Source organism: Labrus bergylta, chromosome 1, assembly GCF_963930695.1.
Source record: "Labrus bergylta chromosome 1, fLabBer1.1, whole genome shotgun sequence".
Lineage (NCBI taxonomy): Eukaryota > Metazoa > Chordata > Actinopteri > Labriformes > Labridae > Labrus > Labrus bergylta.
Genome location: NC_089195.1, coordinates 35,260,302 through 35,270,012, shown reverse-complemented (window position 1 = coordinate 35,270,012; position 9,711 = coordinate 35,260,302). Strand labels below are relative to the sequence as shown.

At 41.1% G+C, this 9,711-nt stretch overlaps 1 long non-coding RNA gene across 1 annotated transcript; it reads right to left on the bottom strand.

Moving 5' to 3' along the window:
• Positions 1 to 6,980: 6,980 nt before the first annotated feature.
• Positions 6,981 to 9,711, bottom strand: LOC109976448 (uncharacterized). The gene is made up of 5 exons (XR_002277261.3): positions 8,978 to 9,711; positions 8,284 to 8,371; positions 8,095 to 8,152; positions 7,693 to 7,784; positions 6,981 to 7,600 (listed from the first exon to the last, which is right to left on the bottom strand). It is a non-coding gene; the product is annotated as an uncharacterized lncRNA (long non-coding RNA).

Below are 9,711 nucleotides of genomic sequence, written 5' to 3'. Positions count from 1 at the left end.
AGAGTCCAGGCAGCGTGATTGGTTTCGTTTTGAGTTGAAGGAGGTGGTTTGGTGTAAGGGGTTCAAGGTCGTTAGGATCACTTGACACTGTTGTTATCGGCCTATCTTTCATTATTGCTTCGACCTCACATAGTGCTGTTTGTAAAGTTTCATCATCCAATATTTGCTCCTTTAAGATAGAGTAAAGAATCTTTTTCACAGGTCTGATTAGCCTTTCCCATACTCCACCGTTATGGGCTCCAAATGGTGGGTTGAATATTCATTTTACGCCATCCTTCAGTAATGCATTTTCCACTTTGTGATGATCAAATTTTTTGAGAGTGTCTTTAAGCTCCTTCTGTGCCCCCACGAAATTTGTCCCATTGTCTGTGCGGATGCTTGTCACTGTTCCTCTGCGACACATGAATCTGCGCAGAGCATCAATGCAGGAATCAGTGTCCAATGAGTTTGCCACTTGTAAGTGTACAGCTCGACTCACCAGGCAAGTAAAGATAACACCCCAGCATTTAACATTTGACCGTCCCGCTTCACCTCTATTGGTCCAAAATAATCAATACCCACATGTGTAAAGGGTGGTAGATCTGGAGACACTCTGTCCTCCGGAAGATCAGCCATTTTCTGCTCGCCAACCTTCGCTTGCATGCGGCGGCAGAGGACACAGTTCTTAATGATTCGTCTTGCAGATGAGTTTGCATGAGGCAACCAGAATCTTTGCTGTAGTCTGGAGAGCATGTGGCTTCTCCCTGAGTGCCCAGTCTGCAGATGGATATTTTGCATTAGTAGTTTGGATATGTGAGAGTTTTTGGGTAGTATAATTGGATTCTTTAAGTCTATAGGCATTGCTAACTTGCCTATTCTCCCTCCAACTCTCAGCATGCCTTCATCCACCATTGGATCCAGTTTACAGATTGCGTTGCTCATTTTCACTTTCCTTCCGTTTTCCAAGCGCGTGAGTTCCTGTGAGAAAAAGCGTCTTTGCTCATACAGAATGATTGACCTTTCAGCATTTTTCATGTCTCCTACAGACAGATGTACTTCACAGATTATCTTTAAAAGGTTCATTTTGTCTTTCAGGGTTTTTGCAGATGTCCAGCTCCAGTTTAGGTCAGTTTTTGCAGATTTTGTTCTTTGATTTAATAAAAGAAGAAGTTCTCTGAACTTTAAGATCCAAGCAACACCTTTTTGCAGTCTGTTCCGTGATGAGTAATACTCAATCAGCTTGCTGGTTGGATTTTTCTCCACCATGGACTATTAACAGATGCCTGTTTTTTTTTTTATCTCTGGATCATCGGGAGGAATTTGTCTCAATTTCTTCGGGGTCTCTGGCCAAGCTGTTTCTTGCAGTTCCAGATACTTGGGACCCTTGAGCCATCTTGACTCTAGGAAGGGTTCAACATGCAGCCCACGTGATGCCACGTCTGCTGGGTTGTCTTTAGAGCCCACATGTCTCCATTGCTTTTCTTGAGATAGGTCATGGATTACTGAAAGTCTGTTGGCAACAAAAGTGTGGAATCTCTTTGTATGATTATGAATATATCCTAGCACAGAGGTGCTGTCTGTCCAGAATATAGAGTCTTTGATTTCTACTTGGAGTTCTCTTTTCAACATCCTGTCCACCTTTACAACAAGCGTTGCCGCTGTCAGCTCCAACCTGGGGATCGTAATCTGTTTGAGAGGAGTGACCCTGGATTTCCCCATAATGAATACGACATGGACTTGTCCAGCAACATTTGTAAACCTGAGGTAACTCACAGTGCCATAACCCATTTCGCTCGCATCACAGAAGTGATGGAGTTCTGTAGTCCTGATTGGGCCAAAATTCTCAGGTTTTATACACCTGTCCACTTGAAATCTGCTGAGCTGATCCAAACCTGTAACCCAGATCTGCCATTGCTTAGTCAGTTTTCCTGGGATGATTTCATCCCATCCACATTTTAATTTGCAGAGTTCTTGGAGTATTTGCCTGGCCTTGAGAATGAAAGGGGCAAGGAATCCCAACGGATCATAGATTGAGCTAACCATGGAAAGAATACTCCTTCTTGTGAGGGCTTTGTTCTTGATGGCGATTTTGAAGGTAAAGGAATCACTTTCAGTATTCCATTGGATCCCGAGAGCCCTTTCAACTGGCAGTTTCTCTCTGTCCAGATTTAGATCCTTGAGATTCTTTGCTCTCTGATTTTCAGGAATACTCATCAGAACTTGGCGGCTATTACAGACCCATTTGGTCAATGAGAAGCCTCCCTGAGAGCAAGCTTCTTTGAGGTCTCTGATAAGCCTGATGGCTTGATCTACTGTGGCCACTGATTTGAAGCAGTCGTCAACATAGAAATTGTGTTGGATTGATTCAGTTACCTCTTTTTCGTACTTGTAGTTGTTGTCTTCTGCTGTTTGTTTTAGAGCAAAATTGGCAATGCTAGGTGAAGAAACAGCGCCAAAGAGGTGAACCTTCACTCTATAGGCTTCCAAGGGTTTGTTGTGTCTCCACTAGGCCACCATAGAAACCTGAGGAAGTCCCTATGGTTGTCATTAACCATTACCTGATAGAACATTGCCTCAATATCCGCCATGAAAGCTATTTGTTCCTGGCGAAACCTGAGTAGAACTCCAATGAGAGTATTTGCCAGGTCAGGACCTTGGAGGAGTTCTTTGTTCAAAGATGTGCCTTTGTAGGATGAAGCACAGTCAAACACAACTCTTAGTTTTCCTTTCTGACGATGGTAAACACCGTGATGAGGTATGTACTATACCTGTCCGTCTCGCCGATCTAGCTGTTCAAGTTGGCACTTTCTCTGCAAATCCTTTCTTGAACACATCATCCATGAAACTTTTGTACTCCATTGCATAACCTTCATCCCTTTTGAATCTCCTGAGAAGATTTAAGGTGCACTGTTCTGCCATTTCATAGTTGTCAGGCATTACAGTCTCTTTGTTGCGAAAAGGCAAAGGTAAGTGATAGTGTCCATCCTTTTGTACAACTGAGGTTGATGCGATCTTCATGAATCTTCTGTCCTCATCTGACATTTCATTTTTCTCTTCATAGGCCTTTTCAGGGAAGTCCTGATTATATTGTCTTATCAGGAGATCCTTTAGTTGACCAACTGATATTCGATTGGCCATTGCTACCACGGGTCCAGATTCCACAGCAGAACAAGAATAAAGTGGCCCATTTACCACCCATCCAAACACTGTCTTGACTGCATATGGTCCATTTCCTTGACTATTTATTATGTCCCATGGTTCCATTGCTTTAGGCACATCAACTCCTATTAGAAGATCAATATCAGCATCAATTTCATTCAGTTGTATTCTGTTTAGATATGGCCATCTTTTGAGATCCTTAGAGGTAGGTATATTCTCCTTTGAGACAGGTATCTTACTTTGTGTGAACACTTTGGGTAGGTTAAGGTAGGTGCTGCCCTCCAAGTTACCCATCTCCAATCCAGTGAGTTCATAACTCTTTATAGGCCTTTCCTGCCCCATGGTTTTTAAGACAACCGTAGTTCTCCTTGCTTTAGGGTTCAGCTGCTTCATCAGATGCTCTGTGCAAAATGATGCAGAGCTGCCAGGATCGAGGAATGCATAAGTTGAGATTAATTTATTCCCTTTATCAACTTTTACTCTGACTGGCACAATGGCTAATGCGCAGTCCCTACCGGCCCCAGTTACTTCATCCGCTGAAACAAGAGCACTGCTGACGGATGTTTCTTATGTTTTGGTAGGGCTAGCATTGGGTTTGAGTTCTTGATATGTCGTTCCTATGCCTTCTGTATAAAATTGTTGGGTGATTCCTGTTACACTTTTGACATGTCAGCCTTCGTTTGCAGTTTTTGCTTATATGTCCTTTTATTAAACATCCAAAGCAGTGACCATTTGTTTTTAGGAAATCAACCTTTTTCTTGTGTGGAAGGACTTTAAATTTTGCTTGTCTTTACAGAAAGTGCATTGAGAAGCAGGACTGCCACCTGTTGGCAGATGTTTGAATGTGCAGTGCTGTCCCATACCTGGGTGTGAAGCACTGCCTTGAAAGTCTGTTGTTAATATAGTAGCAAAGCTGCTACCTTGGCTCTTATGTGCTTTTAGGTTCACTGTTTGGTTTCTTGGTACCATCCTTTTGTTTGACAGGTGGTGGTCTTGAATATCTCCAAACAATGGATCCAGAAGTATATTTGCTTCTTATTCCATGAATTCCACAAGGTGTTGGAATCTAGCTCTCCTGTTTGTTCTTTGCAAAACAAAAAACTGTTAATTTTCCTTTACGGGATGCTTTGAGAGCTTTTAACATTTCTTCTGCCTCGGCAGAGGTCTTGGGAATTTCCATGCTTTATTTTATTCATCACTCGTTAATATGATGACAGTTTTGTTTATTTATGTTTTGCGGAGCGCAGCAAGACGTCATTTCGTGACGCTCCCTTGCTTACGGAGCATGGTTAGCCTATATGGCGTTGCATTTAGATCAGCGCCGTCCGTCAACTCTTTAAACACAGCCCACATCCATAAACACGTTAATTTGCACTCTTCTTCAGTCTGTTCATATCGACTCTTGTATTTTAATTCTCATCCAACATTTCCGACATGTCATACATTCATCATTTATTTGTTTACTCACGACCGGACCAGTGTTTCCTCTCCGGCGTCTTGTCCTGTTCACAGTGTGTTTCTTCTTGATCGTAGCAGAGTTTTTTGACTTAATGTGATGGCTTCAAACAAAATCAATTAGGTAAGTCATTGCTGAGCGGGTTTAACACGCTATCAAATAAAAACAAAAGGCAGCCGCGGATCCAAAGTCAACTTATAAACTATATTTATTAATAGAAAACTTAACTAAAATAAACAAACAGATCGCTATATAATGTATATCCTAAGCGGCCCTTCGCAGTCAAAAAACTGTTCCGCTTCCCCCCTCTCACTCTCCCCCAGGTGTCCTTAATCAACTTAAATTCCACTGCCGATACGCCGCGGCTCCGCCCCATAGAGGGAGAAATAATGCACAGATATCCCCAAATCAAATAACAAAATGTAAAACCAAATTAAGCCAGAATAAACAATAATATAAACAAATAATTCTAAAGTCATTAATGTTTGGCTCTTGACGAGTTTTTCACTGTAAATAATTCATATGGTCATTTGGCCACAACACCTGTAGTTATTGAGGCTCGACGGTTCGTCACCTTTTAAGAGGGGAAGAACGTGAGCTGTTTTCCATATTTTGGGGATTTTCTTACTAGTTAGAATTAAATTAAAAATGTAGGTCAGTGGCTCTGCAATAACATCTGTTTTTGAAAAAGAGTTTAAAAAAATAAACACCTATATTATGTGGCCCTGGTGGTTTTTTTAAATGGAATTTCTTACGAGCTTTATGTACTTCAGCAACAGTGAAGGGTCTAAAGTTAAATTCATTATCCAAAGGGGGCTCAGCAATAGCAAGTGGAGCCAGTGCAGTAGAGGGCGTATTTACTTTATCAAAAAGAAAACCAGAAGAAACAAAATACTTATTAAAACAATTGAGCATCTCAGCTCTGTCATGGATAGTGGCAGACTCTGACACAATGCAAGTTGGAAGACTAGAGGAGTTATTTGGAGATAGAGATTTGATTGTCTGCCAGAATTTCCGTGGGTTATTTAAATGTTCAGTTGTAAGGGCAAGATAATAGCTAGATTTGGCCTTCTTGACTAAGACAGTACATTTATTCCTTAAGCATCTAAAAGTAGCCCAGAGAGCATCAGTGTTCAACTTTCTTGCTTTTGCCCAATAATAATTTCTTTCTCGGATTAAATTAGACAATTCTTCAGAGAACCAGGGATTTTCCCTGCTCTTAACTCTATACCTTTTATAAGGGGCATGCACATTCACACACAGCGCTGTTTTCTTTGCAGTTTATTAAAAAGGAGAGCAAAAGCCTTTTTGCATTCCCTAACCCAAACTGAAGGCAGCGCTTATGCAGCTCTCTGCTGCCCTCTTCTGGACAAAAGCAGTACAACTCTGTCTTTAATTCTAACAGAGTAATTTCCCCTTTTACATCAGTGATTTGGCTCAATCGAAGCATTTGAAATCTTACTTCATGGAGAACCCCTGACAGTTAGTGTCAATGTGAGTAGATTTAAATATAATCAAAGACAATTCATGATGTGATTAATCCTCATAGATCCAATAAGAGACATTGTGTTTTAGCTCATGTACACTGAAGCCAAACTAAAGTCCTGGGTCGGCTCCTTCTTCATAAAGAACCAAGTTGACCCAAGATGCTCCCAGGCTTCAGGTTTTTTATTTAATTCATGTTCATTTCTGATTGATTCACTTCTTTGACGTCATTCTTACGACACTTGTCCTGCCAATAAAATAAAAACAACTTTAAAACACTGTAAGAGACACAACTGTGGTGAGGGTGTCTGTGGCTGAGTGGTAGAGTCGGTCGTCTCAATCCTCAGCTCCTGCAGTCATATGTCAGATGTGTACTTCAGCAAGACACTTAACCCTGAATTGCTCCCTCTGCTTCAGTGTCGAAGTATTAATGTATGGTATCAGCTAATATTTATGGCCACTCTACATGGCAGCTTCTGCCATCAGCTTTCTTGTACTAACTGCTGTCAGTCCAGTTTTAACGTCTTCACACTAAACTGCTTCCATCACTGTTCTTCATTCAGATTCTGGCAGTCTGGTCAGCCGGATCGGGGTGGTCCCAACAACAGAGAGGATTGTGTGGAGATGTATCATAACAACCCGGTGCTGGCCAACTGGAACGACGCCCGCTGTGGAGACAAGCGACGCTGGCTGTGTGAAAAATCTCCCAGTACTTGTTGATGTGAGCTTAATGTTTTAATGACACAAAAAGAAAGTCACAATTAAAAGTACTTAAAAAAGTAATTCAAGCTCCTTTAAAGTCTAACTTACAATGTTTTGGTCCCGACATATTGCCAGTTAGTTGATTGCAATAAGACAGAGATCATTACTTTCCCATGCTCCTTTCTTATCAAATAGTTGTCAAATTATTTATTCAACATTTAAAGTACAAACAAAAGAAAATATGCTCCATTGATTTGAAAACTACCAGCAGCCTTCTGCAAAAGAGATTACTGTGATTATAATGTCAATAACAGAGACAGCAGAAGGACAGATTTTACACCATTGAGCTGCTCGTTAAGAAATAGAAAGCCTTTATTGTCATTATAAAATATACAACCAAACAGAGAAATGCTCAAACTCTGACGGTGCAACGTTCAGACAGTTACAAAGAGGTGCATAAAAGTTAAAACGATGAGTGACTCATAATCAAACGTCATCATAGTCCAATATTATTCACACAAGTTATATTTACAAAAACTAAACTTTATGAGTTAAAATGTCACAGAGCAGACTGAAAGGTGACTGGAGAGCTCCTTTCAGAACAAAAGAACATTTTCAGGAATAAAGACGCTTGTTTAGTTAAAGAAATGATGAATAAATACATATGTATAAGCTGCTAAATAAAAGAAAACCATCTCCTAAACTCTCTGCTCCATGCTGTTGTTAACTTCCTGCTGCTGAAGGTCAATGTTTCCACTTCCCCCACATCCTCCACAGCCTCGCTCTCCACAGTGAGTCCTGCATCTGGTTCAACTGCATCTGGAGAAAATCACATCAAACTAAAGTTATAGTTGTAACTGTGACTCTGAATGTGAAGTGGGCCTGTTTGATTCAGAGCAGGAGGCTCTAACCTGACTGGACTTCACAGCATGTGTTCCTGCTCCTCTGTGTCTTCTGTCTGTGCTGCAGTGACGGCTGACACGTTCTCATACACAACATCCACCTGATGACAGACGATAAGATTTGATCAGAAATATGTTTCATCAGCTTTACAGTGATGTAGGAAAAGATTGATTAGTAAGGTCTCTCTCTCTCCCTCTCTCTCTCTCTATCTCTCGCTCTCTCTCTCCATCTCTCTCTCTCTCTCTCTCTCTCTCTGTCTCTCTCTCTCTGTCTCTCTCCCTCTCTCTCTCTCTCTCGCTCTCTCTGTCTCTCTGTCTCTCTCTCTCTGTCTCTGTCTCTCTCTCTCTCTCTCTCTCTCTCACTCCCCCTCTCTCTCTCTCTCCCTCTCTCTCTCTCTCTCTCTCTCTCACCTCGATCATCTCTGCAGGTTCATTTGGTTCAGTGGTGGAGCTCAGAGTTTTCTTCTTTCTGGATTAAATCAGAAAACAACAAATCCAAAGGTTAACATGATGAAGGTCAAATAAAACCTAAAACTAAAATAAGTTCAAGAAGAAAATAAAAGAGATGTGTGCTGACGGATGAATTTGTATGGTGTTTACCTCGTCCACAGAGTCAGGAGAAACAGAGAAATCAACATCAAGAGCAGCAGAGTCCACTTGATGATATGTATTATGAATGTTGAGTTCCCTGAGAATTAAAGATAGATATGTGAGACTCTTTACTGGTAGGATTAGATTGAAACATTTCATTTCTACTTTGTGATACCCTCTGTTCATCATTCAGTCACACTCTGACAGGATGGAGGTTCCTCTCTGAACATCGTTATGATTTTCTGTTTATTAAAATGTGAATCTGTTTTCTGCACCAGCTGCAGGCATTGAATGGTCGACTGGTTCAAACCCACATTAAGAGAATTACAGTGGTCGAGTCGAGTCGTGATGAATGCATGTATCTCCCTCTCTATATCATTACAGGGTTAGAGTTGGGCTCTAAACTTCAGAGATTTATTGAAGTGCTGTTTGGTACTTGAAGGTAAGAAAATACAACCAACAATGACCTTATTTTAACCACAAAAAGAACCTGCTGTAACTTAAACTGTAGTTCATGTTGATAACAAACTTATACATCTGAAGACAAGAAGATGGAAGATGATGACATGTAACAATGAATCTTGAGTCTTGTAATGGGACGACTCTTGGCCTTCTCTTTTACCTACTGAGCAGCTTTCAACTCAACAACAACAGAGTCTAACAAGAATTGTTTAATCAGACCGAAGCTGTGTGTGAAGCTTACCTGACAAAACAGTCAGATGTACAGTGGAGTTATGACGTCCTCTTGTGCTTTGGGCGATACAAAGATAAATCCCACTGTGTTCAGGACTTGTGTTGTTTATGGTAAAAATCTGTCCTGAAGCTGTTGGTGAGTCTTCATCCTCCTTGAACCAGGTGTAATTAGCTGCTGGGTTAGCATCACTGCTACAGGTCAGAGTCACTGAACTGCCCTCCACTATCTCAGCAGAGGGACTCACTGACACAGAGGGAAGCTTTGGAGCATCTGGAGGAGAATCAGAGAGACCTTTGTCATCCACATCAGATGATGATGATGAACATATTACATTCTAACTTAGCTTTTGGTTTTGAAATTGAGGCTCATGACAGCTGAATAAAGGTTTTTTTTTTACATTGAAACAGATAAACAGGACACTCTATGAAAAATCTAAATAAATAACAAATACCACTGAGGTACATGCTGCTATGAGGCACCATTTAATAGTTTAAAGATTCCATCTGATGGTGTGAATCAGTGAAGACTGTAAATAAACTCACACACTGGAGGAGACGGGCACTTCTCATGTCCTGATAGAGCACAGGAGTAACTGTCTGTCTGAAGAAGCTGCTCTGGTGGATAATAAGATGAAGTGCTATGTTTGAATTTCTGTCCGTTCCTGAACCAGATGTAGGAGGTTTGACTGGAAAGTCCACTGAGACACTGAAAGAGCAGAGCCTCATGTGGTCTGCTCACCTTAA